At 43.1% G+C, this 20,691-nt stretch overlaps 1 pseudogene; it reads right to left on the reverse strand.

Moving 5' to 3' along the window:
- Positions 1–341: 341 nt before the first annotated feature.
- On the reverse strand, positions 342–13,267 carry LOC150021133 (histone-binding protein RBBP4 pseudogene; annotated as a pseudogene).
- Between the last annotated feature and the right edge of the window lie 7,424 nt (positions 13,268–20,691).

Genomic DNA, 20,691 nt, shown 5'->3' on the forward strand with positions numbered 1-20,691 from the left:
TCTTTACTTCTAGCTTTTACTTAAATAAGTCTGAAAAACTTGGGGATATAGCATAAGAAGAAAAACAAAATAACCACACACAATAGTTCCCTTTTGGTGGCTACTTTAGATCTTTGTTACTAGAAAATTCCTGAAGAAAATTTAAATATAAGTCTGTATCTTTGCTGAATCAGGTCCCCCAGTTAATATTTAGAAAACAGCCCCAGTTTGGACTAATAGTACTGTTCATAGTACCTATTATAGAAGGATAGCTGAACAAAGTCCATCTCAAAACCAGTGTCAAATCAATATCAGGGTTGAAAGGAAAAAAGGGGAGTCTAAAATCACAAGTGCAGATGTATCTAAGACCCCTGTCCCTCTGGATCCACATTTCCTTCAAGGTCTTCATCATTATCAATGTTCTCTGCCATTTGCCACACTTGCATGATATTGTCTTCTGACACAGAACAGATCACTCAAGGTTCATTGGGACTCCAGGAGAAATCAGACATCTTGGCAGTGTAACCACCAGGAATAAACAACAACTCCGGTGGCCCATCTTCTGCATCTTCTGGGGATGGTTCCTCTCCAATTTTACTTAAATCCCAGACATTTGGTCTGTGATCAGTACCACTGGAAGCCAAAATAGCCTTATTGTGAGGTGACCATTGAACCTGGAATATTTTATCCTTATGTGATTCAAAGGAATGCAATTTAAGTTTCAGATTTCTCAGATCCCACAAGGCAACAGGTTTATCAGCAGATTCTGTGGCAAGAATGAACTCACTATAAGGATTGAAAGAAAGGCAGTTCACTTCAGCAGTGTGAGCATCGACTGAGTGGCATGGTGTGGAAGTATTGTTTGAATGAGTGTCCCAGATCATAAGTTTCTGATCATTAGCAACTGACCCAAACAGATGCCAGGAAGTATCTTCCACTACTGATGTGTGCCCTGTGAAGATGGTCTTAGTGGCCACAACTTTTCCTTCCTTTAGAAGAGCAGTGAGGTCCTGAAGGCAGATGGTGTGGTCTTCTGAAGCACTAAGTAAGTGCCCACTGAGATTTGTGTTCCAAGAAGGCCCACAGCCTTCCTTCCAATGTCCATGGAAACGTAAGTCTGCGTTGCACTCTCCAGAAGGACCTGGTTTAGGAGGATGTTTTTTATAGTCAAAGACAAGAACACCACTGGATGGAGTCTTCATTGCAATGATGCAAGGTTTCTGCAGCATATAATGTGCCCTGTTACTTCTCCTTCATGGTTGACCTTGATTTCTATTTCTATTTGTTCCACTAACAGGGGCAAAACCTCTAAATTCTCCTTCTCACTGTTGTAGTGTGAAGCATCAAACTGAGGGAGATAGTGCTATTTACCAGTAGGGAGAATGCAGACTGAGTGACAAAGCAACATGTCAATTACCCATATCTACCTCTTAATACCGCAGGCCGCACAAGGGTGGTAGCATTGACAGGAGACAGATGGGAGGGACAAAGAGGGTAATAAGAGCATACAAACTAGAATTCTTCTGGCTTTATGCCCACTTGCTGGTGGGTGGGGGGACTCCAGCCCCTCAGTTTCCTCCTAAATTATTCTGGGAGTCCCTAGAGACTTTGGCGAGGAGTCTGTTGTGTACTTGTGAAACAGTTTTTATGGGTAGCACCCACAACCTGTAACCTCTTCCCCCTGTGATGTTTCTTTGCCTGCTAAGAGGAAGGTAACCAAAGCACAATGCTCCTGCTGTGGCCTGCAGCCCTCCAGAGACATTGCATATGTTGCTGAAAAGACCAAACTCTTTTAAGAATAATGTATCTTTCCACTTTTCCAACAGGGATTCTACATGCCAACAATACCCTTCACTACCATTTCTGCCATCCAGTCCCTGTTTCCTGACAGGTGAGGGTTGGGTGATGTGGGCCCAGAACAGGTAAACCAGGGATTGGGGCTGGGCACGTCTATTAGTGGTTGTAAAGCCAAGGGAAGGGAGCCATAGAGCCAAGGGAAATTCCTTGCAGGCCTCTGTGTAAGTCAAAGTTCAGAGCCCATGGACAAAGAGGTAGGGAGCAGACAGTTGAGGAGCACCAAATTGGAGGATGAACTTGAGCTTGAGTTGACTGTTCTCCCAGCGCTGCTCCCTGGGCAGGTATGGTATTCTGAGAAGGGCTTATTTGACCATGGAGGTTGTATTCAAACAGCCCTGTGTGTTACTACTTACTCTTCCTTGCAGTTCTCTTGCACTAAGAGTCCCTGGGGGCTGGCCTGGCCATCAATCTACATGGTAGACTACTGAGAACCATGCCTTTCCTTCAGGGGCAGCTAAGTATGGGTCTTGAGCCAGACCCAGTGTTCCCACTCTTTCTTCATTAGAACTCCTTTCTTCATGCAAATCCATGCCTGGAAAGGATGGTAGCAGTTGAGTTGATGGCCCTGCTGGTCCTCCAGGCACTCCTTAAACACTGTAGAATGGATATTATAATAACAACATCTAATAGTAATTGAGATCTTACTATGTGCCAGGCAGAGTTTTAAGGGCTTTACATTCACTGTTTATAATAATTCCATGAGTTAGGAACTATTATTACCTATAGTTTATAGGTCATTGAGGCAAAGGAAATTTAGTAAATCTAACTCTCTATCTAGAGGCTAATTGCCTGTATTGGTCACTGCTGTGTTTCTAGCACAGTGTATGACTTACTGTGGTTATTTAGTAAATATTTTTACATTGATGGATGTACAGTGGATGTCGTGGTAGGCCTTCTTGACCTCTTGTTTAGGATCAAGGCATCATTCTTCCAGCTGCTGCGGTGTTGGCTGCTAAGGGCTTCACTAGCAACTGTCTACCAATTTCCCACAGGGCAAGGTTACAACCCTTCCCTGAGGACAGCACCCATGGCTGGTCTGTGTGGGAGTTAACACATCAGTCCCAACTTGAAAATATTCTGAAGCATTGTGGTCATCCCAGTTCCCACTCAGGATGGCATCAACTAGGCATCAGTCGCATCTGCATTGTAGTTTAACCCCTTCCTCTGCGTAGTCTTGCCCTCCTCACTTCTTTCTAGGTCTTCTTACTGCCTATGCCCCTCAGTGAACCACGGGCACGCAAGTCTCCATTTCTGAGTTTGTCTTCAGGGAACTTGGCCCAGGGCATGTGGAATGTGTTCCTCGCTCAGCCTTGCAGCTCTCACCTTGACAGTCCTCTCTATAGACTGGCTCTTTTAGGGGGAGCTTTTAAGGTGATGTGGCATCTGGCTGCTCCAAAATATGCTGTTACTGCTCCAAAAGTCTTTGCTTTTCACTGTTACCTTGGAAACTTAGGAAGATGCCACTTCTCATCACAGCTGCTCTCACTAAAGCCTGAACTCTGTGTTCAGCCTTGATGTCCAGAGATGCCCTTCTGGCCTGAGGGCCCCCTGTAGATACCTGCCCAGGCCACAGTGACAGCTCCGGATACAAAGCAGGATTCTTCTTCCCTTTACAGTTCTCTCAGGAGCTCCACCCCAGCTTTAGTGCCCTTCCTGTGAACCCTCTACCCCACAACCGTCTTGGGTCAGTGACCAGCACTAATGTTCCCCCCATGGACCTCAGCCATTAGTTCAGTCTCCTCCTTCCTGCCAGGTGAATTCCCTAGCAGCTGCCTTGCTCTTTCTTCCCATCTACCTATTAGTCAGGGCCACATGATGTACTTCTGAACCACAAAATTGGTCTAATTCCTCCCCACGGCTCCTCTGTAAATTTGTCTGACTCTCCACTGTCCTCGTATCTCCCGAGGAACCACCAAGCTCTGAGTGTATTGAATATATTGGAGCAGGGAGGGAAGGTGAAGGGGAGAGGGATAGCACCTGCTTACGGAGACACAGCTTAGACAATATCTTTCTATATATAGAAGGGGAGTAAGAACTCAGATAATCCTGGCTTCTTTACTTACCCATCCATAAAATGGGCATACTGCAGAAAGCTGTGAAGATAATTAAAGTAATGCATGTAAATCACTGGGCATTGTGCCTGGTCTGGAGTGAGTGCTCAATAAATGACATTTATGCCAGTTACTAGGGTCTTGTCTCCCATTTATAACCCTACCCTTCTGCGCTGTGTTTGTGGTGCTGGCTCTCTCTGGGACTCTGCAGGACACACTTCTGCTTTACTAACTACTCCAGGTTGGGATCTGCCAAAGGGGGAAACCAGAGGGACACTACGAGGCTGGAGGAGGAAGGAGGGACTAGCTCCTTCTCTGTGGGCCTGTATTTACTTGGTGCTCCTGTGCACATCACATCAGCAAGGCTTATTTATCTCAGCAGAGGCGGCACCTTCCCAGAGCTGTCTGAATCCAGTTTGCAGTTTTCCCCTCACCTGCAGGACCAACCTTGTTGCATCCCATCCCCTGCCCAGAGATACCAGCACTGAGACCCGCTGGCACCCCATTCCCAGAGACCCTAGGTCCCTCCTCTGACTTCTCCCTCTCTGCCCCACCTCTGGTGTTAGGAGGGCTGTTCTCCCCCCAAAGCCTCCACCCCTGCAGTCGCTACTGCAGTAATTCCTTAGGGCCTTCTTTTTACCTTTTTTTTTTTTTGTCACCTAGTTAACAACTCTATAGCTAGTTAACAGTTTTATATATATGAAATTTTCACTGCTCAGATACCTGGTATGGTTTCTGTCTTGGATATAACAGTTTTTCCATTTTATGAATGAGAAAAAAGGGGTTCATGTGGGTTAAGGAATTTCCCAAACTCACAAGTAGTTTTGGGGGATTGATCCAGGTCTGCTGATGCCAGAACTGATGCCTTGGATCACCCAGGTGCAGGATGGGGTGCCCTCCACCCACCACCCCAGGGCCTTGGACCAAAGACAAAGCACAGCTGCTGCATGGCCACAGACGGGACGGTGAGTGCCTCCAAGAGCGAGGTTCCTCTCTAAAATCCTCTAGTTAACATAATTATTTTAACCAACTTATAATTTTTTTATTAAGTAATAAGGATTAAATTGTAAATCAGTTATAAAATGTTTAAATCCTAGTGAATCTAATAAAAGGGTTCACCAAGGTGATAAAGTTATACTGACAGAAGCTGACTCTGTACATCTGACCAAGAATTCTGTGGGGAAAACCCTCAACACACAGCCATTTGAATTTCAGTTTTATTTTAGAAATGGTTCACAGAGCACTTTTTGGTGGAAGGCAGATGGTCAGAGAGAAGAAAGGGAGTTAGGCCAAAAGAGAAACCTCTCACATCAAACAAGGGTGGACTGACTGCTCATGTTTAAGAGATGAGAAGCCAGCATTCTAAAATAGGCACAATGACATTCTGGGAATCTGGCCAAAGTAGGGATTATTACTGAATGTTTCTGACTTTTTTCAGAATATTCTGGAACTCAATGTCTTTATGCCATAGAGGTAGATTTTTTCCTAATAGTAAGAATGCCAGTCCATTAACAAATATTGAACTGTATTTTAATTTTATATAATGAATATCTAGGTAAAAATGGTATTGTAAATAAAAACAAATGAGTTGTTAAATAATCATTGTCAAGAAATAATGAGCAGTGTTATTAGATGAATGAAAACGGGTCTACCACAACATGTTGGTGAAAACAGGAAATAGAACCCACCACTGGATCCTTCCCTGGAACTGAGTGCAGGGTGTCATCCCAGGCAGCGACAGGTCGCTCTGCTTGATGGGTCTGTACTTGAAAACAAAATCATGTAAGCAAAGAGCCATTTTCACACATTTAAAGAACTAAAGCCACCTAATTTTGTGTCACCACGAAACAATGTTCCCAGGAAACTCGCTGACAAATATGAAATTGGTTCTTAGAATCATGCCAGGGAGTTGAATATTCAGAACCAAATATTAAGTGTTGCCACATAAAATCCAAGAGAAGAGAAGTGAATATTTCTCCTATCCAGCTACTTCTCTCCTTTCTAGTATTCCATTACCTTATGTCAACATAAGAACATCTCAACCTATAGAGAATTTTGTGTGTATGTGTACACATTTAGTTTCATTATAACAAAGCAACTTGTATACCTTTAATGTTTAAAACAGCATCATCTCTCCTTTCCAGTGAAACAAAAAGAAAAATTTTTAATTAACAGGAAGAAAATTACAAATAGAGAAATGTCAGCTCCAAATAAAATCGTGTGGGTTCTGCTGATTCTCCCTTGTGGCAGGGCTCAAGTCAACATTAGGAGAGAAGTTTACTTTAAAAGTGTCATCTGAAATTGTAAGGATGTTCCTTAAACATCACAATTAAAGATGCCAAAGGAGAAGCCATATTGTCAGAATGCCCACTTAACCCACCCAAACATCTCAAACCCACTCTTTGCTGATCCTCCATAACTGCTCCCCTGGCCTTTTTTTAAGGGTTTTTCTTTTTTCTTAAACAAAAGAAAGTAGACAGAAACATGTTGGTAAATGCTAACTGTCCATATTCACACAGAGACACAGTGTGCTCTCTGAGCCCAACATACAGAGAAAGGAGGGAAAAAGCTAAAATCTATGCACTACTACCTTTTGCTAAAGAAGTTATAGATTTGGGGCATGACCGCCCACCATGATCTGCCCAGTTGGGAATTTATGACTTATTACAGCACCCCTTGTTCATCCACAATATTGCCTTTTTGTGATAAATCAATCCAAAGGTTGTACTGATGAGCAACCTTCTGGACGGAGAGTGTGGTCTCAGTGCTAGGAAAGCTCATTCTTAGGAAGGCTCAGTATCGACATTGTCTCATTGAAATGCTGGACCTTTGGGGATGGGTAAACACCATAACCATGGGATGAGTTGAGGAAGAATTTTCCCCAAAGGGAAGGACAGGTAAACGGAAGGTGGTCAGGTCTTATGGCTTCATTGCGAAAAGACACTCTGGATCATTTCTATTCTGTGGACTACCATAATCCCAGTTTTGCCTTCTGTCTCACTTTTCTGTGTTTTGCATCTAGTACAACAGTCACATAAGCCATGAAAAGAGTATTCACAGTTATCTTATATATCTTCAGTAATCATAAACAGTTAGACTATGTAGAGAAACCCAAGGAACTAGTATAACTATTGTTATGACTAATAGTATTAGCAGACAGGCAAAAACAATCAAAATGGGTTCTGAGCCTTGGCTGCTGTGGCTCAGTGGACTGAGTGCTGCTGACCTATGGACCAAAAGTTTGCAGGTTTGATTCCCAGTCAGAGCACAGGCCTGGGTTGCGGGCCAGGTCCCCAGTTGCAGGCATGAGAGAGGCAACCACACATTGATGTTTCTCTCCCTCTCTTTCTCCCTTCTTTCCCCTCTCTCTAAAAGTAAATAAATAAAATCTTCCAAGAGTGAGGTTTCTGGAGCAAGCCACAGAGGTACAAGTTCTCTCTGGGCCTCAGGAAAAAAAAAAAAAAAAAAAAAAAGGGTTCTGAGTTCAACATTACTTTGTTGGTATTCAGAGCTTATTTCAGTGTTTTTGGAGAGCTGTCTGCCTCTGATGTCAGTGGCTTCTCATCCAGAGGAGTCTTTGGTGTCCCTTGTACTTTGAGGCAAGTGTCGGAGACAGGGGTGGATGTCCATTAGTGGTTAGGTGCCTAGTCAGTTCCCTCTCAATGAGCTTGAAAAGTGTCTTTTATTTGAAGTTCTTTCCAATAAACAAAATCTCCAGGTGGCAGTCCGTGATCTTTAAAGTCTTTGTCTCCTGGGAGCTCCCTGTGAAAGGAAGTAGTTACCTACTTGGCATTTTCTTGATGTGATTTTATTAAACCTTGGCAAGAGTGTAAGATGTCTCCTTTCAGTATAATGTCAGCTCATAAGTTCTTTCATCTACTTTAAGTCCAGTTTAAATGCACTGTGATTCATGAAGGAATGCAAAACCCCCAAAAATGGAGAGCCAGGAAGCAGGGAAAAACCAAGTGGCAGTCTTGGGTTTCCTATAGCCTCAATTATTTGTGTAATTTACAACTGTTGTTTACCCATACAATATATCCTACAAGTTTCTCATTACAAATTTTACAATGTTTCCCATGCAACTTAACATAAAATATACATTTTTTGAGGTGTTCCAGGGTTCCTTCTGAGTTAGTACGGTTATTTCTACCTATATGAGATTTTAACATTTAAAACCTCAATTTGTAATAAAACTTAAGAAGCAAGCAATTAGCATTTTTTTAGGTTGGAAAATTTATGAACACATTTTATAACCTCTAGAAACATATTGCACAGACATCAAAGTAAATTATTAACATGAACTTATTTTTGTAAGACTGATAAAATATAAATATTATATTTAATATCAATAACTCAAAAGACATGTTTTTTCTACTTAAGCCAACACACGTAAACAAGTTTTTATTTAGTAAGGATTAATCGTAGATCATGTGAACTTGAAAGGCATTAGAACTAATTTCTATATTTCTGAAAATTTTAGAATATCCAATCTTTAAAAGTGCTTGCGTTTACAATTATTTATTTATTTACTGAATTTTTATACAAGTTTATTTGAGCCAAAACTGACAACGGTTTCCAGAAAGCAAGATCTCAAATGCTTCTAAATTGATTTTAATAAACCACCCTGAGGTAGAAAATTATCTCAAATTTACTGTACAATATGCACATATAGACAGATGCAAACACAGAACAGTCAGATCCAAATTTTGTTTTGGAGACATTTATAATTTATATCTGCCCTTGACAAGTTCAGTTCCAAATAACCTTCTCCCTTTTAAAATAAGGACATTCATTTTCAATACTTCAAAGAATTGCGTTGACACCTAAAATGCATCATAGGCTGATCCATTTATCTAAATCCTCTTGTTGAAGCTTTAAGAGACTAATTAAATATGCTTTCCATTCATCCTGCCTAATTTTATAGCTGGCTTTTTCTAATTCTGCACGCAAAAGTATTAATCTAGAAGTATCTAAGGATCCTCATCTTCGCCACCTTAGTATTAATGAGAGGCCGAGTGTCCTGGGGCCGGTCGGCCTGAAAGGCACAATTTCCCATGTTCATCTGAGATCTGCAGAGCCTGAGCAAACTTCCAGGATCCTTATGTGCACATTTCCCGACCAGCCAAATGTGTTGTATCTCCCTGTAGAAGTGCTTCACGTCCTAGAGGAGACTTTTTTTCAGGCAACCCCATAAAGAGTCTTAGGCACCAAGGCGTCAGTGCCATCAGCTGTGGGGCCCAAGGGCCAGGGTTGAGACCCTGAGAGGCCGGCAGGTGGAGGCAGCGTTGTTGCAGCCCTGTGAATGGGGGTCCTGCAGTGAAGCTGCCAGACCTGTGCTAAATGGAGGCTCACCTCCTGCTCTCACTGTCCCACTGGGCACTTGGCTGCCTGCCACCCTTGGAAAGGGTGCCTGGTTACTCCCCATGGGATCCCTGCCCCACACGGCAGAGCCTTGGTTCACTCAGCACCCGTTTCCCCAATGTGAACCCTGACAGATTCCAGAAGGTTTGCTCTCAAGGTTCAGTACTTGACCACACTTGTCCCTGACAGTGGTCCCCCACTGTTGCGTTCCACACGTCTGCCCCACAGGGGCAAAAGCAGCTTCCCGCGTCTACAGGATATTCCTGGACTCCGCTGGCTGGGTTGTTTTTGTTATTGTTGTTGTTTTTGCCCCTCACAGATGCTCCTCTGGTCAGCCAGTCTCCTCTGCCTGGTGCTCATGGCCTCCCATGACCAATGGTCCTGGCAGGTACCGCCCACTTGGCTCCGAGACTCTGGGGAATCCAGGTGACTCGGAGCTGAAACAAACCCCTCCCTGGATGCCTTGGCAGAAGGCCCTGCTCCCAAGCCTCCTCTGTCTCCTCAGCTCAACCAAAGCAGCCTGTCGACTGTCCTTAGCAGCCCTCATCATGTCCTCCCTTGGATCATCTGGACAGCCTTCAATCACTGGCTGCAGCCACAGCTCCTCTTCTCTCCTCCACTTTAATTGTCCCTTGGGTTTTCCCCAGGGCTGTGTGGTCCAGTCACCGTGGGACACGGTGATCCAGGACTCCCTGGCTGTGCAGAGGGAGAGAAGTCTCACCTTCTTTGGACACTGAGGCATCACTTGTCAGCAGGACAGACCTCCCTAGCCCTGACCAGAAGCAAGTGCTGAGCACACCGCGGGGCAGCTCCCTGTGCCACATGCAGCCGAGGGCCACAGGTGATCCTGGCCAGAGCAGTGACAAGGGGAAGGCCACTTCTGTGGTCTGCACACACTGAGGTCCTCTCTGCAGACACAACCAGCCTTGTAAATGAACTCAAGCACAAGCTTCAGGACCACACACAAGCATTTCAAAATGGGATTCCTGGGAAGAGGGGCCTCCAGGACAACCAGGAGCATCCCTCAGTAAGAAGACTTTCAGGCTCTGCTATAAAGATGACCAGGGCCTCTGTTTAGGAGAGGAAAGGCATCATCCTCCCCATCCTAATTCAGGCCTGTTCTCCAGGGATACTGATCCAGAGTGACAGAAAGGAGGGGGATCCAGGAACCCTCATAGGGTTTTGGAGCAAGACCAAGGCAAAGAGAAGCAGCCATGACTTAGAAACCCAAAAGGAGTATTTCTTCTCTCCTCTGTGGGTAACATTTTATTGCCTCAATGATGGTTGCCAAGACCCACAAGGTCACTGACGTCCCTGTGGGTCCCAGGCAGTGGACGCTCTCCCCAAAGCCTAAATGAAAACAAACAAAACATTGTCATGAAAACGTGACTTCCTCCCTTCCATTACCACCAACTGTGCTATCTGGGCAATCCCAGAACTGGGACAAAAAGAACACAATGGGAATAGATGAAGAACTTCTTCCCACAGGTTTTTATCCTGGGGCTCAGAAGACAATGCTGAGGTTAGGTTGGTTTGTATAAAAGGAGGGGATGCTATGGATCTTGAACATGTGTCCAGTACCATGAGGTTTAGCCTAGCTGTCAGCATGGGTAGAGACAATCAGAAATAACTCTGATCTCTGGCTGTGAAGTCTCCTTGGAACATTTAAAACAAAAAGAACATGGCAGGCAAACTTACAAGAGCAACTCTAAGCCATCACTCAGGAATTTGTATGAATCTTACTCTCTATTATTCTAATATCTAAAAACTTGCTTAAAAACCTTTTACTAATGAAGTTATAGGTCTGGGGCATGACTGCCCACCATGACCTGGACAATTAGGACTTAATGATTTATTACAGTACCCATTTTTCATCCACGCTTGCTTTTTCATTGGCTGTATTCTACCTTGCTATTTCTTGGAGTTTGCTATCATTTATGCTGTTCTTTCATTACTGAATTTTAAAGAAAGGAAAATGACAGAATCTGTTGACTTTTCTACTGGTCTAAAAGGACTTCCTAAAGTAGCATATTTTTCAATCTTTTGTATGACTGTCAGTGGAAAATATTGTTAGAGCATTTCCTAAAATTATTTTTCTTCATTCTTCAAGTCAGCAATGAAAGCGTAAAAAAGCCAACAATATCAGTGTTGTGTCCTGGAAAGATCATAAGCTCTAAGGGCCAAGACATCTGAATTTGGAGTCTTGGTTTTCCACTCACTAGCTGTGTGACCTTGTGCAGGTTACTTAACCTCTCTGAGCCTTAATTGCCTCATCTACAAAATGGGATGATGATTGAAACCACTTCATAGGAGTTACATGTAAAATAGACTATATGCTTGGCAGAGAGTATGTGCCCAGGGAGTTAGTACTATCTAAAGAAAATGCAGGAGCTCAGAACAGTATCAGAGTGAGAGTTGCCACTTGCCAGTGCATCAACTGTGTATGATAACAAAACACTACCATCCTGGCTGGGTAACTCAGTTGGTTAGAGCATTGTCCTGATACACCAAGGCTATGGGTTCAATGCCTGGTCCAGGCAGATATAAGAATCAACCAATGAATGCATGAATAATTGGAACAACAAATGATGTTTCTCTCTCTCTCCCTTCCTCTCTTTCTCTAAAAAGCAATAAAAAATATTTTTAAAAATTTCATGAAGTTTATTGAAACTTTTATTCATTAATATTTATTGAACTCTTACTGCATAAAGAGAGCACACAAAATGCTAAGTAAGCTACAACCCATGCTTTCAAGGAATTTACAGACAAGTAGGGGTATAAGAGAAATATCCAAATAATTTGGGTGCGGTGCAGACAATAAGAAAAGACATGACAATGGGATAAGCAGTGAGCTCTGGAGAATCTCAGGATGGAGGGTCATGGGATTGCTTCTCAAGAGCCAGAGATGGGAAGTACAGGTAGGTAGGGCTATACCTGGGGAGGTGACAGAGTCATTTCAGGTGAGGAAACAGTACAAACCAGGAATGGGAGGTAATGAACTGTGCATTTCGCTTGGGGAAAATTGACTCACTTCTTTGACCAAAGCACAGGGTGATGGTGAGAGAATAATAGGAAATAGAGCTAGGTTGAGCCAAACTGAGAAGACCTCTGAAGAGAAAGTAGACCAGAGAGTTCTTTGTTTGTGTTATTCTGTTTTTAAAAGTGGTATCAGGGAGCCATTAGTATCAAACAAAGTGCTCAAGTCTCTTTTGCTTTCTTCTCTCCTCCTTCCAGCTAGGCGCTCCCCCCCCCCCGCCCCCCCCCCCCCGCTCCCTTTCTGCTGTACTTCTTGAAATGCTTGCCTACATACTTCGAAATTCAGATGTTTCTAAACCCAGTGCAACTTGGCTCCTGTCCCATCGTTGAATTTGGAACTGCCTTATCAAGCACACACGTGACACTCTTGCTGCCACTTTGCAGTCCATATCACATCGACACACTGACTGTTCCTTCTTCACTGTCTTTTCTTGGCTTCCACAGCCCAGCACTTCCCTGGACTTCATCCAACATCTCCCATCTCCTTAGCAGCCTCATCTGCCTGTGCCCATCCTTAATCATAGATATGCTGTGGGGATCTAACCACAGGCCTCCTCCCTTCTCTTCCACCTCTCTCCCTGAGGGATCTTACTGCTCCTCTTCAGTTTCACAACTCTTACCACTTCCATGCTGAGGATACCCGGATCCCCATCTGCAGCCCGGCCCTCAGTGCTTCTGAACTACATTTCCTCTTATTTTACAGACAACTCCACTTGATATCCCTCAGCCACCTTAATGCCAGTGTGTCCAACAGGACTCATTGGCTTCCGTCATCCTACTGTCTGTGTCTAATAAATGGGATCACAACACATGCATTGTCTAAAGCAGAAATCCTGTATCATTGAATGATCTTTCCTCTCCTTTACTTCCCACATCCAGCCACCAAAGCTTATTGCTTCTACTTACCTGTTCTTTGAGCCCATCCACTTCTCCTCATCTCCATTGTCATGGCCTTCTATTCTCTGCCAGTCCTCAGTGGTCATCAGTGATTGTCAGTGGTCCTCGTTATAGTCTTGCCTTTTTCCTTCATCCATTCTTCACATTGTAATCAAGCTATTTTGTTTTAGTTTTGTTGCAATGCAATATTGTCCCCCTAGTGAAGCCGTGCAATTGTCTTCATCACTCTTGGGGGTGGGATACAGACTCATCACAGCTCACAGGCCCTATATAATCACTGATCTGGCCCTGAAATGGCAACTGGGTCTTATCCTGAGATTATTTATCCCCTTGCCCTCAGAATACAAGCCAAATGTGCGGTCAGTAAGACTTTTCATTCCCTGGCTCCTGCCTGTTTCTCCAGCTCACCTCTGGACTCTCCCCATGGACACTGCCCACCAGTTGTGCTGAGCCTCTCCCAGGTCCTGGAATGTGCCACAGCCTCCTCTGTGCCCAGCCCAGGCACCTGCTGTTCCTAAGCATGGAGCATGTATCTTCCTGTCTGCTTTTGTAATTTTCTGTTTATTTATTTTTTTAAATTTCTCTCCTTTTTTTTCCTTCAGGGAGCCTTCCCAGATTTTCAAGTCCAGCTTAGGGGCTCCTACTATGTGCTGTCTTAGTCCTTTTTGCTTCCCATAGTTTTTGTTTTCTAATTATTTTTATTCTAAAAGGTTTTACTGTACACATAATATATTTTTCGTTTGAATGTTAAGTATCAATTTGGAATAGGTTTTTTATTGTGCAAGAAAATAAGAGATCTTTAGAAATGGATGATTAAGTTGTTAAATATATATTTAACACTAAGCGGGTAATTACTTTGCATTTCATTTGAACTAATTTTTCTATGGTGTTATATGGATGGGTTATTTTATTTAGGATTTTCTTGTAAAGTGCTGTTGGTGTAAATCTGATTATTGTAGGCATTCCTACTCGCCCTTCTATTCACTGTCCATACCTAACATGTTCCTTGCAGAGGACCCACCCCACAGTCTGCTTTTTGCCTTCTTGTTCTGTGGCCTATATCTTCAAGGCCATTCAGTTTTCCCATAGCTTTTATACTTCTGCATTGTGATTGTCAGCTCACTCTTCAGATGTCCTTTTGGTGTAAGTTGTAAGCTCTGTGTGGCAGGGACTTTGTCTATCACATTCATTGCCATATTCCCAACGCCATCCACCAGTGTGTGGCATGTGGTAGGTGTTCAACAAATGTGTGTTGGGTGAATGAGTGCATGCATTCAACAAAAGTTATTACTATAATAACAAAAAAATTAGGAACAGCAGTTATTAAATGTTATAATTCATTCAATCAGTAGTTAATAGGTTCTATCATGTGCCAGGCACAGGGCTAAGAAACTGTTATGAAATAGCTACCAAAATATGAAAACATGTTTATAATGCAACCTGAGGTAAAATAAATAGATAAATCAGAATACAAACCCTATATACACAGTACTTTAACATATGTAGGACACTGCCTGGTTTTCTATTTTTAAGGTTTTCTATTTTTAGATGAAGGTTTTCTGTTCCAATGAAATTTTATAAGCCCAATATCTGCTTGATCTAGGGGTGAGGGCCAGAGCCTGGCACACGTCTCTTCCACTTGTCTTCTCTCAGGCCCTGCACCGGGCCAGGAGGCAGCCACTGTGGCATGCTCACAGAGGATTATTTGAAAATCCCCAGAATAGACTTCTGGTTAAACATTGCAGCTTAAAAACATGCACTTTCCTTTGATCCTTTCCAAAACACCACTAAAATGACAGCAAAGAAGCCAAAAGGCCAATGTCACAAAGAGAGAGAGAATGGGTAAAGAGTCAATGTCAACTTATGTTTGGAACATGGTCAAGGGCTTGATGAGTGGAGACTAACCCAGCAAAGCTGAGAAAACTAGAACCCGAGTGTCTGCAGAGGGTGGCTGTTAAGGAGGAAGCCAATTAATGGCATAGCACCCTGGAAACGCCATGGGACTGGAGGCATAGATTCTTCTGAAAGGCCTTAGAGGCAAACAGATGTTTGTAGGAAGTTTTTCGAAGGAGAAGATTTCTTTCCCTTTTCTCAGCAGCCAGATGACTACCTTTCTCCCACCCCAGCAAAAGCCAGGTTCTATGCTCTGGAAAACAGGAACCAGAAGATGCTCCAGGCTCAGTGACACAGGCTAAGCAGGTGTGCTGGGAACACCTTACCAAAAGAGGGGAATCAGCTGATTGGACTACCTATCCCACATAACACAACTTTTAATATGTTTTAATATTAAAATTCTAGACATGTAATTCACCACTTTATTGTCTGTTACTACTCCTGTCACTACTCTTTGGACACTCATGCTTCAAGAAATGAGGAAAAATAATATGGAAACTATAACTTAAAGCCAGATATATTTAATTTGTGAGAGCCTCCTTTCCTCCACATTCCAAGGCCAGTAGACACAGCCCTGTACAGGAACCTCATGAAGCGCAGCAAATAGTCTGGATCTTGCATTTAAGCTAGGAGTCTGCCCGAGGTTGCTTTTCATAGGTTCTGAGGTGATAGTGTAAGCTGTTTATTGATTGATGTGCAGGAGTTAAGGCGTGTGTGTCACATACATGTGCATGTGTGGGCCCGTGTGCATGCTCAAACATGTGAGTGTGTGGGGTGAGATTGAGAGGGCTGTGAAGAACACTAAGAATAAACTTAACATGAAGTTGTGCCCTCTCCTGGAAACAATGGGAAATTTGGTTCTAAAATGAATGTGGATTTAAATGGCCTCTCTCTTCAAGAAGTTCAAAATACCTCAAACATTATTTAATACATATTTTCAGTTTCTCTCTGAGTTTGAGGAGGGAACTGTGATAGGGATAGCCATGAAATTCTCCCCAAGGTGAATTTATGAAATAGTAGTTGAATTTCAGATACATCTATAGGGAAGGAGAAAGAATCAGACCAACTCAATAACAAGCAACTATTTAAAGCTATTACTGAGGAGTCTAGCCTGACATTGCCTGGTACGGATGAAGATAGACGGTCCCAGTGACCCAGCTATGCCACTTGTAGGTGTGCACCCACTGGAGATCTCCTGTTACGTACACAGAAGCATGCATGAGGATGTTCTGACAGATTGAATTTACCGGACTCAGCCCTGCTACTAATGACCGTCTAGGAAGATTGCCTTCTTTTGGGCCACAGAGAAGTGGTTTTGCTCACTATAGTGGAGAAGCTCAGGGGAACTCAGTTGCTGCAGTAGTTAATGTGTTGTAGCGTTCCTTCTGCTCAGCCAGCTGGGCCCATTGCACAGTGGCTCCAGATCTCCCAGGTCCCTCTGCAGCACAGCCCAATTACAGCCCTGCCTTGTGCCTCACACAGCAGGTGTCCTCTCTCCTACCCTGGGGCCTCCTTGTCACCAGTGAGGTATAAGACACCACAGGACCACTGGGGGCACACTGGCTTGATAGGGCCCAGGAGGCTGCAGGGAATGTCCCTGGCTTGTGCCTGCTCACAGGGTGGCAGATGTCTCTGCTGCTTCCTCGTGGCTGCCAAGAGGAGCCTGGAAACGGTGTCAAGTGTGGGAAGCTAATACCGAATGAAGCAAATGTTCACCACTGGGAGGTAGAGGATAGCAGTGAGCTCATGAGTAAATCCTTCTCTTTCCTGCCCCCCACAAGGCTCTGCTGATAAATGTTTCCAAGCCACCTCTCTCTGGAAACTTCCCGTGTGACTGAGCAACCAGCTGTGCTGCCCAGCGAGATGAGGTGGAGACCAGCTCCGTCAGAAACCCTTGGTTTGCTGCTTCTTCCTGCCTTGTTGTGCCGCCCCCTTTCGCATTTGCTTCCTTGGGTGTGCATCCTTCCAGAAAGGTTTAGTATGTGAGTTTTGTTTGGGGCTATAATTTCCAGGGACTTGTCTCAATGCTCATTGTTTTATGATCACAAAAAGTAATTAAACCATTAGTACAAAGAAAAAGAAGAAAAAATAGAAAGAGAATTTCAAAGCTGAAAACTAAGATAAAAGCAAACATGGACGCACAGTGTAAAGAAAAACCTATGACTTAGAATAGCAATTTTCAACTGGTGTGCTGCAAGAAATTTAAAAACATGCAAGACCTGACTATTTAGTCAGTGGCATTAACCGCTTTTCCCTTAGACTGTCAAATAAAAAAATAACATCAGACAATGCAATAGTAGCTGTAATGGTGTCAATAAATCAGAATTATACCTATTTTTTTGTCAGATTGACAAAAAATGTAATGTAATTTTGTTGTGCCACAGAATGTTAGTAATTATGTGTGCCATTAGGTGAAAAAGGTTGAAAATTGCTGACTTAGAAGATTTCACTTCTATTCTTTCTCTGTGGCTCACTGGTAAGCTAAGCTGTCTGGTAAATCTTACATTTTAAACTATTGTAATACTATGAAAGGCTTTTGGTTCCTTAAAACACTCTTCAATGTATGGTTGCTGTCAATAATGAGTCAAGGAAAGGAAAAAAACCCAGTATTCAGAAGAGTAGTCATTGTTTCACGTACAACTTTAATACATTTTATTTTTGTGAAATTGGCTAGAGTCTGAGAAGGTCATTCAATAGTTCTGGGGCCAAGTGACACAGAATTAAAATCACAGATCTAGCCCACTAAAAAGTACTAGTCTTTAAGCTTCAGTTTTTTCTTTTTTTAGACAAAGTCAACCTAAGGGCTGTCATAGGTTTTAAATGAGGTAATTCAATATCTGGCACATAGTGGTCAATAGACATGGTCATCATCCACGGTAGTCCCAAGGAGAAAAATAAATACTTTGTGAGCAAAAATGCTATTGAACAAAACTATGTTTATGCTTGTTATCTCAAGAAAGATGAATTTCAGGGAGAGCTTTTGCCATGGAAACAGCACATGATTTTTTTCATCATTTGTTTATATTTTTAAAATTTTGCTGGGATATTTTTTATTGGATTGCATAAATTTTTTTATCAATGTGGGGAGTATTTTACTTTTTTTTAAGAACAAGAAGAAGAGAGGGAGAAAGAGAGGGAGAGAAACATTGATGCATGAGAGATATATTGATCAAATGCCTCTCACATGCCCCCAATGGGGATTTGGCCCACAACCCAGATATGTCCCCTGACTGGGAATCAAACTGGTGACCTTTCAGTTGTCAGGCCAGCGCTCAATTCACTGAGCCACACCAGCCAGGGCAATTTTTTTCATAATTTAAATGTGTGTGTGAATGAACTTATTCAACCCATTTTTCTAGGCATGAGGATAGATGGAAGACAAGACAGACTAGGTCCCTGTTTTCAACATTTCTTGTTCATGAAAAATAGCTTATTACAGTTTTTTTGTTTATTTACCGTTTTAGAAGAAATTTAGCACTTGGCTGGTCACAAGACACTGACACCCCAGGACAGAATAAAAACCTGACCAAGTGCTCTTTTGAAAGAAACCAAGACGTGCCTGGTCTCTGAGAAGGTATGGAAGGAGGGCACAAGAAGACCAGAGTTCAAATTCCAGAAGGCACAGGGTCTGACAGGGGTCCCAGCAAGGCACTGTTGCCCAGAAAGTGTTGGGGCATGAGTTGTAAGCAGAACCACAGCAGGTACAGTGCTATGTCAGAAGATTTGCCCACCCAGGCTCCTTACCTGGGGATCCAGCCTTCAGAGGGGAGGACTTATATCCCAGGCCCCAGGACCTGCCCCAGTTAAAAGTTCTCCCTTCCCAGCCAGGGGTGGGAATTGGCTCCTTCTGTACCCGTGGGAGCAAAGTTTGCTGCTGCCACTGTCTGGTTTCCAGATGCTCACCTCTCACCTACCTGACACAAGCAAGGTCACCATGAGCCCAGTGAGGACTTCCCCCTTCCTTGGGAATTACCAATTCCTTAAAATAATTATCATAAACCATATATATAGACTTTGTCTATGAGGAAAGGCCTTCACCAGACCATCTTTTAAAATTAAAGCTCTTCTATTTGCTCACTGTGCTCCATCCACACTGATCATTTTTTATTGTTCTTCAAATAAGTCATGTTTTTGTTTCACGGTCTTAGCACAGGCTCTTCCCTTTGCCTGGCACGCTTATGCCCAGATAGTCAAATGCCAGGCTTCCCACTTCTCAGACTTCAGCCAGCATATCACTTTTTCAGAAAGCTTTCTCCTATCACCCTATTTAATATTGACCACCCCACTTGCATCCCAGCCACTAACTAATAACTGATTTTATTCCTTCCCTTCCCCTCCCCCCACTGTTTCTCCCCCCTCTCTTCTGCTTTTTCTTTATTTTCTTATGCCTTGGGTGAAAAAATACTGAGTCCATCATATAGCTCAGTTCATGTATGCTATTATTACTTCTTATGGACGTTTCTCTCAGTCATCCCTGCTTTCCATTTCCATCTCCTCCTCTTCCACATATGCACCCACTATCAGGCATTATATGGCCTTCAGAATAAGTGCAATATTATGAAATGTCAGGTGTTGGTTGGTATGTTTTAAATTTTTATTAATAATATTATGCAGTAGACCTGTTCTATTTCTTATATTATGCATTAAACAGCAGATTTAAAAGGTCCAACTATATTTGCTCTATGTTCCTCCCTCGTTGGTAATCCCTTAGGCCCTCAGTCTGTGGAAGAGACGGGCCAGGTAGACCCATTGCTTTCAGCTGGCCAGGCTCTGGTGCTGCCCTCGTGTTACCTCACCACCCTGTCTAGCTGATACTTTGCCTCAAGGTGCCTGAAATGCCCAGGCCAGGAAATGATTTGCCTAATGTGATGGTGTTAGGGAGGACAAGGGTCTCAAGGTCAGTGCAGTTCTAAATGTCCTTACTAAATGTTATTCTTGCTGAATGTCAAATTGTAGCACAGTATTTTGCAGATGCAGCTGTAAATAGGAGGAGCCTCGCAGGAACTCGGTGGAGGATAAACTAGCCAAATGCAAAGAAGAAATCAACATATAATTGACCAAATAGTATATAGAAGCAATGGCTAAGCCTCCCTTCAGGAGACAGAGCCTTATATAGGAATCCTCTGTCTCCTTTACTTGCTGTCAGTAAATAAAACTGCCTGAGGCAACCACAGCTCATTGTTGACTAGAGTACCCCTTGAGTTTAGTAACAGTTGGGAAGAGAAATCAACTCCCAATTGTGCCCTCACTGTACCCCAACAGTGATTTCCTTGATTTTGCCTATCGTTTGCCTCACAGGAGGCCATAGTCACCCCTTCTCTCTGTCCAGAGTTCCTTGTGGTTCCTACATAGACTTACATAGATTTGAAGATTCATACTCCTCTCTTGCTTCTGAGGCAACATCAGAGTTGGATTTTGTGGGGGCCTTCATAATGTTAATCATGACCTAAAATCATCTTTGTATATTTGTTTACTTGCTTATTGTCTATTGCCCTCCTTTGAGACGATCATGAGCAAGGACCTTGTCTGTCTTTTTTATCTCTATATCTCTAGCTTCAGTTCAGTGCCCATTGCATATTAGTTAAGCGTGATATAGGAGCCCTGTCTAGGAGGCTCA

Source organism: Furipterus horrens, unplaced genomic scaffold, assembly GCF_987537825.1.
Source record: "Furipterus horrens unplaced genomic scaffold, mFurHor1.1.pri manual_scaffold_1, whole genome shotgun sequence".
NCBI lineage: Eukaryota > Metazoa > Chordata > Mammalia > Chiroptera > Furipteridae > Furipterus > Furipterus horrens.